Source organism: Myotis davidii, unplaced genomic scaffold, assembly GCF_000327345.1.
Source record: "Myotis davidii unplaced genomic scaffold, ASM32734v1 scaffold970, whole genome shotgun sequence".
Taxonomy (NCBI): Eukaryota; Metazoa; Chordata; class Mammalia; order Chiroptera; family Vespertilionidae; genus Myotis; species Myotis davidii.
The window spans coordinates 664046-674143 of NW_006282204.1; the positions used below are offsets into that span (position 1 = coordinate 664046).

Genomic DNA, 10098 nt, shown 5'->3' on the forward strand with positions numbered 1-10098 from the left:
CATGTTAGTTTCAAGCTGCCTGGCTGCCGGCCGCCATCTTGGCTGTCAGTTAATTTGCATATCTCGCTGAGTAGCCAATGGGAAGGGTAGTGGTCGTATGCCAATTACCATGTTTCTCTTTTATTAGTGTAGATACTTTTACAATCACATAAACTGTTTTGAAACTTTCCCCTTTTACAATATATCATCCTCCCATGAAAATACAGTATTTGTCCTCTTTCAACCATGAAGAGGATTTTGTTGAATTCCGTTTTCTTTATCCATTCATCTCCTGATGGACATGTGATTCGGTAAACATCCTGTCTGTTTCCACTTTCATAGTGTTAAGTGTCCTTGTGGGGCAGAATCTCCCAGCCGAAAACCACGTGGGCAGGACCTTCCCAAGCTCTCCCAGGTGTATACTCTGATGAGGTATCTCATTTTGTTTTAATTTGCATTTCTCTGATGCCATATAATGTTGAGTTTTTTTCAGTGTTTTTTTAAAGATTTTACATTTCAGAGCAGTTGAAGTTCACAGCAAAGTTGAGGGGAAGGTATAGAAATTTTTCACATACCTCTTCCTCTTGCATATGCCCAGCCTCCCTCACACCACCCCCTCACCATAGTGGTACGTCCTTCGCAGTTGAAAGTGATCAAAATCACCCAGACCATAGTTGACATTAGGTCACCCTTGGTGGTGTACATTGGGTGGGTTTTGGCAAGTGTATAATGACATATGTCCATCATTACAGTGTCATACAGAGTTGGTTCACTGCTCTGAGTCTCTGAGTGCCATCTATTTATTCCTCTTCCCACCCCCAAACCCTGGCAACCACTGATGCAGTTACTATTTCCATAGCTTTGCCTTTTTCAAAATGTCAGATAGTTAGAATCACAGTGTATAGCCTTTTGATTGGCTTCTGTCACTTAGTCAGAAGCAATTAAGGTCCCTCAGTTGTCTTCATATGGCTTGATAGCTCACTTTTTTAAATCTTTATTAAAAGTATTACATATGTCCCCTTTTTGCCCCCCATAGACCCCTGCCAGCCCACCATCATCCCAGACCTTTACCACCCTACTGCCTGTGTCTGTGAGTTATGCATATATGCATACAAGGTTGTTGATTGATTAACTCCCACCCACCTACCTTCCCCCACCTTTCCTCCTAGATTACGCGCACTCTTCCATGCTTCCATATCTCTGGATCCACTCCGTTCATCGGTTTCTTCTCACATATGAGTGAGGTCATGTGAGATCTTGTCTTTCTCTGACTGACTTATTTCACTTAGCATAATACTCTCCAGGTCCCTCCATGCTGTCTCAAAGGGTAAGAGATCCTTCTTTTTTACTGCTGCATAGTATTCCATGGTATAAATGTACCACAGCTTTTTTATCCACTCATCTACTGATGGGCACTTGGGCTGTTTCCAGGTCTTAGCTATTGTAATTTGCACTGCTATGAACATAGAGGTGCACATATTCTTTCTGATTGGTTTTTCAGGCTTCTTAGGATATATTCCTAGAAGTGGGATCAGTAGGTTTTTAGGTCTAGTTCAATAGTTCTCAACCTTCTGGCCCTTTAAATACAGTTCCTCATGTTGTGACCCAACCATAAAATTATTTTCATTGCTACTTCATAACTGTAATGTTGCTACTGTTATGAATCATAATGTAAATATCTGATATGCAGGATGATAGATGACCCCCGTGAAAGGGTCATTCGACTGCCAAAGGGGTCACAATCCACAATTGAGAACCGCTGGTCTAGTTTCTTTTTTTTTGCATGTACCTGTCCAATTTTCCCAACATCATTTTTGAAGAGATGTCTTCACTCCAGTGTATGCTCTTGCCTCCTGTATCAAATATTAATTGAGCATAATGGCTTGGGTCGATTTCTGGGGTCTCTATTCTATTCCATTGATTTATATGCCTGTTCATGTGCAGTACCAGGCAGTTTTTAGTTACAGTGGGTTTATAGTGTAACTTGATGTTGGGTATTGTGCTTCCCTCCTTGTTCTTCTTTCTCAAGATTGCTGCAGCTATTTGGGGACTTTTTTGGTTCCACATAAATTTTTAAAATATTTGTTCTAGATCTGTGAAATATGTTGTTGGTATTTTATTAGGGATGTATTGAATCTATAGATTGCTTTGGGTAGAATGGACATTTTAATGATGTAAATTCTACCAACCCATGAACACAGTATATTCTTCCTCTAGTTTATGTCTTCCTCTATCTCTTTTTTTCAACATCCTGTAGTTTTCTGAGTACAAGTCTTTTACTTCATTGGTTAAGTTTATTCCTAAGTATCTTAATTTTTTGTTGCAATGGTAAATAGAATTGTTTAGTTTCTGTTTCTGAGAATTCATTATTGGTGTATAAAAAAGCCATCGATTTTGTGGCCTGCTAAATTGCCAAATTCATTTATTAAATCTCATAGTTTTTTGGTGGAGTCCTTACGGTTTTCTATGTACCATATTATGTCATCTGCGGAATATGCCAATTTACTTCTTCCTTTCCAATTTGGATGCCTTTTATCTCTTCTTGTCTGATTGCTGTGGGTAGGACTTCCAGTACTGTGTTGAATAAGAGTGGTGAATGCAGATATCCCTGCCTTGTTTCTGTTCTTAGGGGAAATAGCTTTAGTTTTTGCCCATTGAGTATGATATTCACTACAGGTTTTTCATATATGGCCTTTATCATATTGAGGTATACTCCCTCTAGTCCCACTTTATGAGTTTTTATGAAAAAATGGTGTTGGATTTTTGTCTAATGCTTTTTCTGCATCTATTGATCTGATTATGTGATTTTTTCTTTCAATTTATTTATGTGATGTATCTTATTGATTTACAAATATTGTACCAGCCTTGCATCCCTGGAATAAATCCCACTTGATCATGGTGTATGAGCTTTTTGATATATTGCTGGATCTCATTTGCTAATATTTTTTTTGAGGATTTTAGCATTTATGTTCATCAGGGATATTGGCTTTTCTTTGTAGTCTTTATCTGGTTTTGGAATTAGGGTAATGCTGGCTTCATAAAAAGAGCTTGGAAGTGTTCCTTCCTCTTGGATTCTTTGGAATAGTTTGAGGAATACAGGTGTTATTCTTTGAATGTTTGGTAAAACTCCCTTGTGAAACCATCTGGACCTAGGCTTCTGTTTTCTGGGAGTTTTTGATTACTGCTTCTTTTTCATTAGTTGTTATTGGTCTATTCAGGTTTTCTTCCTGATTCAGTTTTGGGAGATTGTATTTTTCTAGGAATTTGTCCATTTCATCCACATTGTCAAGCTTATTCTTAAATAGTTGTCCGTAGTATTTTCTTACAGTCCTTTGTATTTCTGTGGTGTCAATGGTTAATTCTCGGCTTTGGTTTCTGATTGTATTTATTTGGGTCCTCTCTCTTTGTTTCTTGATGAGTCTGGCTAAGGGTTCATCAATCTTACTTATCCTACCAAAGAACCAGTTCTTGGTTTCACTGATTTTTTTGTATTGATTTTTTGGCCTCTATGTCATTTAAATCTGCTCTAATCTTTATTATTTCCCTCTTTCTATATACTCTGGGTTTATATTGTTGTTCTCCTTCTAATTCTTTAAGTTGTAGGCTTGGTTTATTATTAATTTTTGTTATTTTTTTTAAGTAGACCTGTAGTTCTATGAACTTCCTTCTCAGGACTGCTTTCACTGTGTCCCAGGGATTTTAGATTGTTTTGTGTTCATTTTCATTTGTTTTCAGGAGGTTTTTGGTTTCTTTCTTGATTTCATTGGTAACACACTCATTGTTTAATAACATGCTATTTAGCATCCGTGTGTTTGAATGTTTTTGGGTGTTTTTACTGTAGTTGACTTCTAATTTCATTCCACTTGTTTTGTGTCCTAACATGTGGTCTATCTTTGAAAATGACCCATGTGCACTTGAGAAGAATGTATATTCTGCAGCTTTGGGGTGAAATGTTCTATAAATGTCAGATAATTCCATCTGATGCAGTGTGTCCTTTAGAGTCACTGTTTCCTTGTTAATTTTTTGCCTGGAAGATCTATTCAGTGAGGTCAGCAGGGTGTTAAAGTCCCTATTATGACTATATTGCCGTCAATCACTCCCTTAAAGTCCTCTTGAAGTTTCTCTTTTTAAATATATTTCGTTTTCTTATTACATCAGTCCCTTTAGAATTTCTTGTATTGCTGGCTTGGTGGTGATGAACTCATTTAGTGCCCCCCCTCCCAGCCCCGCCTCAGAAGCTCTTTATTTCACTATCTATTTTGAATGATAGCCTTACTGGATATAGTAATCTTAATTTCATATCCTTGCTTTCCATTACCTTGAGTACTTCACGCTATTCCCTTCAGCCTGTAGAGTTTCTGATTTATCATCAGAAACTTCTTTGCAGGTAATAGTTTGCTTTTCTCTCACTGCTTTTAAGATGGTTTTTCTTTACTTTTTGGCGTTTTAATTATGATGTGTCTGGGCATGGGCTGGTTTGGGTTCTTCTAGCTTGGGAATTCTCTGTGCCTCCTGAACTTGTGTGACTTTTTCCTTACCAGATTTGGGAAGTTTTCTGCCATTATTTCTTTAAACACATGGTTAGGGGAGTTTTCTGCCATTATTTCTTCAAACATTCTCTATCCTTTCTCCTTTCTGTCTCTTCTGGCACACCTACTATGCGAATATTATTATGTTGTCTCACAGCTCTCTTAAGCTGTCCTCCTGTTTTTTAATTGTTTTTTTCCCTTTTAGTTTTCTGATTGAGTGACCTTTTCTATTCTCTTTTCTAAATCACTGATCCGATCCTCAGCTTCCAATTTCTGCTGTCCTTTCCAGTGTGTTCTTTATTTGTGCTATAATGTTCTTTATTTCTGTTTTCATAGTTACTATGTCTTTTCTCATACTGTTGAGCATCTTTACCATCATTATTCTGAACTTCATATCAGTTAAATTTCTTATCTCCATTTCATTTACCTTTTCTAGATAATTCTCTTGTTCTTTCATTAGTGGTTGTTTCTTTGTCTCCTCATTTGGCTGCCTGTTTGAGTTTGTTACTATGTATTAGGTAGATCTGCTATGTCTCTCAGTTTCTAGTGAAGGATGGTGTCATAAGCTGTTTCTGACTAATTATATCAGGCAAAGACTGAAGACCTCCAGAGCCTGCCTCTGCCTGCAAACTGATTTGATTTAGTCTTGAGTAGCTTCCAGGTAATCATCCACAGGTATGGTGTGAGTTCTGCCAACAGAGTAGGGCAGTTGCTTCTGCCTGGAAGCTAATTGTTAGTCTCAGTTTCTTAGTGGGCCTCAGAAACTCCACACCATGGGGCAAGTTGTTTTCCAGTAGGTTGACTGTCTCCCCCAGGTAAGACCCCCTGGATAGGTCATGTCAGGGTGAGAAAAATGATCTCTACAGTGTGAGGGAATGACTCAGCATAGGAAACTGGGGCATCTGCCTTCTGAGCTCTAACTCCAGAGCCCCCAACCCTGGCTTCTGCTCACACAGCTCCAGTCTTCTCTGCCCTCCCTCTGCTGGAGCACAAGGTGAATGTTTGCACACAGAATTTTGTGTGTTGGTCATTTAAGAGGGTGCCTGAATTTCCAGTCATCTCTCCCTGGCAGACAGCAACCCTGCTGCTTTTCACAGCCAGATGTTATGTGGGCACCTTTCTCAGTTCCGGTGCTCTCTGCTGGGGGGCGCAGCTTGGGGATTAGATTCCAGAGTTCTCAGTGGCAACCCCCCCAGAGCTGAGATACCTCTCCAGAACTTTAGCTGCTGTTTGTGGGAACTGGCCAGCCCTTTCACACATCCGTCCCTCCTACCAGTCTCTATGCGGTCTCCACTTTCAGTCCCTGATTATCAGGGTTCTCTCCAGGCAGTCTTCAGTTGATTATTCTGGAAGGCTTTTTTGTATTTTAGTTGTAATTCCAGTTTTGTCCTGGGAGCATGTCTGTGTAACATCTGCTTACTCTACTGCCATTTTTTATATCCAGCTCATTTCTTTTTAGTGCGGAGTAATGTTTCACTGTCCGGATGGACCACAGTTATTCATCCATCACCTGCTGAGGAACATCTTGATTGCCTATAAGTTTTGGCAACTATGACTGAAGGTGTTATAAGCATCCCTGTGCAGGTTTTATATGGACATAAGTTTTCAACTCCTTTGGGTAAATACCAAGGAGCATGTTTGCCAGACTGTGTTGTAAGAGATTGTTTAGTTTTATAGGAAACCATTAACCTGTCTTCCCAAGTGGCTGGCTATACAGGTTACAGTCCCACCAGCAATGAATGAGAGCTTCTGTTGCTCCAAATATTTGCCACCATTGATGTCAGGGCTTTAGATTTTGGCCATTCTGATAGTTGTGACATGGTATCTTGTTGTTGTTTTAATTTTCATTTCCTTGATGACATATGATATAGAGCAGCAGTCACCAACTTTTCGGACCTCATGGACCAGCAGTGGTCCACAGACCACTGGTTGGTGACCACTGATATAGAGCATTTTTTATATACTTATTTGTTATCTGTATATCTTCTGTCGTTAAGGTGTCTCTTGAGGACTGTAGTCCATTTTTTTAAATGTTTCCTGTACTTTTTGACTATATTTCCCCCCAGATTTAATAGATATAATAGATATATTTAAAAGCCTAAGCGACCGTTATGACCGAATGACCAGAACGACTGATCGCTATGATGCGTACTGACCACCAGGGAGCTTAACGTAGGAGCTGCCCCCTGGTGGTCAGTGCGCTCCCACAGCCAACCTCCTGTGGCCAGCCAACCTCCTGCAATCCTTCACCCCAATCCCATGCACGAATTTGTGCACCAGGCCTCTGGTTGACATATAGTATTGTATAAATTTAAGGTATACAATGTAATGATTTGAGGTATGTATATATTACAAGATGATTTCCAAAATAAATTTAACACATATACTCCTCACATAGTTAAAATTTTTTGTGTGTGATGAGAACTTTTAGATTTACTTCCTTGGCAACTTTTAAACACACAATACAGTATAATTAACTATACTCACCATTATTTATTAATCTTGTAACAGGAAGTTAGCACTTTTTTACCACTTACACCCATGTTCCCCACCCCTGGCAACTGCCAGTCTATATTCTGTTTCTATGAATTCAGTCTTTTAGATTCCTCCTGTAAATGATATCACACATTTGTTGTTCTCTGCCTGACTTATTTCACTTAGCATAATGCCCTCAAGGGTTATACATGTTGTTGAAAATGACAGCATTTCCCTTCAATGGCTGATTGATATTCCATATAGGCTTTCCCTGCCTTGGCTTATGTAAGTAACGCTGCAGTGAACATGGCCATGTGAGTGCAGATGACTTTCTGAGATAACTTTAACCTTCAGTTATATATGCTGCAACTGGAATTGCTGCGTCATTGGTAGAACTATTTTTAATTTTTAGAGGAATCTCCATACTGTATTCCATAATGGTCAAGTGAATTTGCTAGCCTGCATAGGTTGGGTCATGAAACAGGCTCTATGGCCTTGGGCTCTCTGACTGTGGACCCAAATCAATCAGAACTGCCCACTGAGCTCCTTGTCCAGATGGGGCCACCCACTCAGCTCAGCCACACCATGGGGCTTTCATACTGGTGTCTTGTCTATGGATTGTTGCTAGTAGACCACCTGAGGATATTTTTTCCATTGATTTTAGAGAGAGTAGAAGGGAGGAAGGGAGAGAAAAAGAGCAAGAGAAAGAGAAGCATCCAAGTGAGGGAGACACATCAACTGATTGTTTACCACACACATCCTAACTAGGGATTGAACCTGCAACCTAGGTATGTGCTCTTGACCAGGAATCGAACATTCGACCCTTTGGTGCACAGGCCAATGCTCTAAGCACTGAGCTACCAGTCAGGGCTGTACCACAATTTTTTTTCATTCATCCATGAGAGCACTTGGGCTGCTTCCAAATCTTGTGTATAGCAAGTAATGCTGCATGAACTTAGGAATGCATATATTCTTTCTAATTAGTGTTTTGGGTTTTTGGGATAAATTCCTAGAAGTGGAATTCCTAGAAGTGGAATAAGGCAGTTCCATTTTTAACTTTTTGAGGTCACTCCACATACTGCTTTCCACAGTAGCTAAGAACTACTGGGGAGTTGATGGGGGGTGATGGTGGAAGGATTGAGCGAAAAAAGAAAAAAAATTCGGACATGAACAACAGTGTGGGCATTTCCAGTGGTGGGGTGGAGAGCTGGGGGCATGGGAGGAGGAGGGTATATTGGGGGATAAATGGTGATGGCTGAAGACTTGACTTGGGGTGGTGAACACAAAATACAGTGTACAGATGATGTGTTGTAGTATTGTGTGCCTGAAACCTATATAATTTTATTAACCAGTGCCACCCCAATAAATTCAATATAAAGAAAAAAAAGAAAATGGTAAGCATAGTTATTTTAAATTTTGCTTCTGATAATTTTGGCCCAGATTCAGAAAAATTGCTTGTAGGAATAGTTGATTTTAGGATGGTATTATTTTTCTCCAGAGTAGAGTTCTTTTTTTAAATATATATTTTATTGATATTTTTACAGAGAAGAAGGGAGAGAGATAGAGAGTTAGACACATTGATGAGAGAGAAACATCGATCAGCTGCCTCCTGCACATCTCCTACTGGGGATGTGCCCGCAACCCAGGTACATGCCCTTGACCGGAATCAAACCTGGGACCCTTCAGTCCGCAGGCCGACGCTCTATCCACTGAGCCAAACCAGTTTCGGCTAGAGTTCTTTTTTATGCCAGGCACGTGTAGGCATTTGTGATATGGGATCACCTTCATCTGGTATCAAAGATCAAAATTACTTGAAATTGGGCCAGTGCCCTTCACATTCATTCTTATTCATAAGATATGCCTTCCCTTCTTGGCCCCAAATTTTAGCTCTCTTCCTGGTAGCCCCCCAAAATTGGAGTCAAGTGTTCAAGGTCACACAGTGGTAGAGCTAGGAAATCAATCTCCAGGGGTGGGCAAACTTTTTGACTCGAGGGCCACAATGGGTTCTTAAACTGGACCGGAGGTCCGGAACAAAAGCATGGATGGAGTGTTTGTGTGAACTAATATAAATTCAAAGTAAACATCATTACATAAAAGAGTACGGTCTTTTATTTCAATAGTTTTATTCATTTCAAACGGGCCGTAGTTTGCTCACGGCTGATCTAGACAGTCTGTTCTTATATCTGGGTTATAATAACCTACCGTGCCACCAACCCACACCATGAAGGAAGGGTTTCTTTGTTTTGTTTCCCATTGTGCACCCACACTTAACGTGGCACATAGTAGATATTCAGAAAATATTCATTAAATGTAAGAATAAATCTGCTCCCAATAGTAATGTTAATGTAGGTATTTCCAATCTCACAAATTGCTGAGTGGCATGTTGGGTGTACAGGTGTGATGTTATTTTATGTTTGTTCTTGTTATTTGCTTTTTTTCTATGGTGATGACTTGCTTTGTATTGTTTCTGAATTAGTATTTTGATAAGAATTGGAAAAACTACTGGACAAATTTACCTGGAAACTTGCATCAGTAACTCACTGATCATTTCTTGTGCTTGAAGTTTTGTACATTATTAGAAGCTCAATAGATGCTGAGTAAATTAGAAATGTAAGGAGAGCCCTAGCTAGGTTGGCTCAGTGGATAGAGCGTCAGTCTGTGGACTGAAGGGTCCCAGGTTCGATTCCAGTCAAGGGCACAAGCCTGGGTTGCAGGCTCGATCCCCAGTAGGGGGCAGCCGATCAATGATTCTTTCTCATCATTGATGTTTCTTTCTACCCCTCTCCTCTCTGAAATCAATAAAAATATATTTTAAAAAAATGTAAGGAGAAACAACTTCTCAAATATTTCAAATGCTTTTTGTTTCTGTTGTCATCCTTTAAGACTGATGATAAAATTAAGTACCGTATTTGCCGGCGTATAAGACGATTTTTTGGCCCTGAAAAATATGCCTCCAAGTGGGGGGTCGTCTTATACGCCAGGTACACTTCAGATAGACTGCCCATAGTGCTTGCCCCGTGCCATAGTGGCCTCCCGATGCCCGCCCACTTCATTCCACATACCGTTCAGGCATCAGCAGCGCTGCTGGGTGTATGCTCGGCTGTTATGCGATTTT

The 10098-nt window shown here is 39.9% G+C and overlaps 1 protein-coding gene across 1 annotated transcript in view; it reads left to right on the forward strand.

Annotated features, from left to right (window-relative positions):
• ABCA3 (ATP binding cassette subfamily A member 3) overlaps positions 1–10098 on the forward strand; it is a 282235-nt gene that overhangs the window by 4406 nt on the left and 267731 nt on the right. The window lies entirely within an intron of this gene.